This window comes from Austrofundulus limnaeus, unplaced genomic scaffold, assembly GCF_001266775.1.
Source record: "Austrofundulus limnaeus strain Quisiro unplaced genomic scaffold, Austrofundulus_limnaeus-1.0 Scaffold332, whole genome shotgun sequence".
Classification (NCBI taxonomy): Eukaryota; Metazoa; Chordata; class Actinopteri; order Cyprinodontiformes; family Rivulidae; genus Austrofundulus; species Austrofundulus limnaeus.
The window spans coordinates 438,783-440,510 of NW_013952734.1; the positions used below are offsets into that span (position 1 = coordinate 438,783).

The window sequence follows — 1,728 nt, forward strand, 5'->3', positions numbered from 1 at the left end:
CTTCTCCTCTCTGTCAACGCTCTCTGGTTTCATTTAAAAGAGTCGATCATCAGATATTGTCCAAGATTAACCTTCAGGGTGGATATAGCTCGCTCACGCCGATGACCTATCCACATCATCATTTACCCAGAATGCTTTGCATGTAAATAAAATGGCTCAGTCTGTGTTAAAATGTTTTTAAAAAAGTACAAAACTAAACAGCCTATAGTGTTTTCACAGTCTTTATTTTATAGTTAAAACATCAAACAAAGTCTAATGCTACAACTAATCAAGGATCCCTTTAAAATTAGCAAAAGCCCTAAAGCACTAATCAGGAAATTAGTTCCCCTATTAGTGCTTTAGCGGAACTGTGTCCACCACTGCAAATATGGTAATGGCTTTCCATAAACGCAAAAAAGTATGTTTATAAACTGCCTGTTTGCAATAAGTTTTATTAGTTAGTTTTACTTGCTCTCATCCATGGTACGTGTTTTGCTAGTTTGACTTTTACCGCTTGCTTTGTATAACTCAGTGGTTGTTTTTTTGTTGTGCAATGCATTATGGATTTCTGGTCCCTTAAATAATACTGTCATGAATAAGGATGGTACAGAAACCCTGTTCAGGAGAGTATGCTACACACTGCAGTTAGCTAACACTTTCACCAAGTGATTACTAAAGCTTTGTGGGAATTTATTGGCACCAGGGTGAAGTTTATGGTAAGTTTTTCCTCATAAAACTGTATCTTGATGTGTTTGTTTTTCAATATCATTAGCATCACAAGATTTGTTTAGTTTACACGTCCGTAATGCACACCCACCTTCAGAGTCAAGAACCAATCAAATTTCGTGAAGACAAGCGATATGAGAGCGCGATTCGCAACGCTGTGATCGCTATCGCGTCCCGTGTGTCGGGTTTCACCCCGGCTACGATGACAGCCGTTAATCGCTGTAGTTTGTCGTTGCCCGTGTGTCAAGCCCTTCAGATCCTCCCCTCGCTTCAGGTAGAAGCGAGTACAGCACGCTCATGATTTTGCTGTCAGCTGAATTCTGCCCGTGGCTTAACTCTTGGATTGATTGACAGCAAATTTCCACCTGGAGAGAGCTGCTTTTGTTTAGGAATACGAGCGCGAGGCGCAATACGACGACAGGTTGGGGTGGGTTGGAGTGCGACTTGTGATATCACAAGTAGGTATTTAAAAGCAGGTAATTCCAAGACAGAAAAATACATTTACTTATAGTAAAATACCTCTGGGTGCATTTTTTTGTGTGCTTGGACTGTTTTTAGAAGCAGTGCAGACCCAAATGTATGTTAAAAAAATAAAAAATAAACTGAAAAAAGTGAATTTTGCATATTAGGTCCCCTTTAAAGCTATAAATGTCTTGTCCCCAGCTTATCTTCAGGATCTTCTGCACGACTATTCTTCTAGAACACTTCAGTCAAATAATAAACTGCTTTTACACATTCCCAGAACCAGACTGAAGAGCAGAGGAGACCGGGCATTTGCTGTCACTGCTCTCAATTTGTGGAACAACTTATCATTCAATAATAGATCTGGCCACAGTCTGGAACACTTCAAATCTATTCTGAAAACTCATTTTTTTATGATTGCTGTGCAGCACTTTGGTGCAGTTGATTTTTCTTTTTTTAAAGTGCTTTAAGATAGATAGATAGATAGATAGATAGATAGATAGATAGATAGATAGATAGATAGATAGATAGATAGATAGATAGATAGATAGATAGATAGAT

The 1,728-nt window shown here is 38.6% G+C and overlaps 1 protein-coding gene across 1 annotated transcript in view; it reads left to right on the top strand.

Annotated features, from left to right (window-relative positions):
• Nucleotides 1–1,728, top strand: part of ptpn11a (protein tyrosine phosphatase non-receptor type 11a) — a gene marked incomplete at its 5' end in the record, with an annotated part of 40,832 nt that overhangs the window by 33,716 nt on the left and 5,388 nt on the right.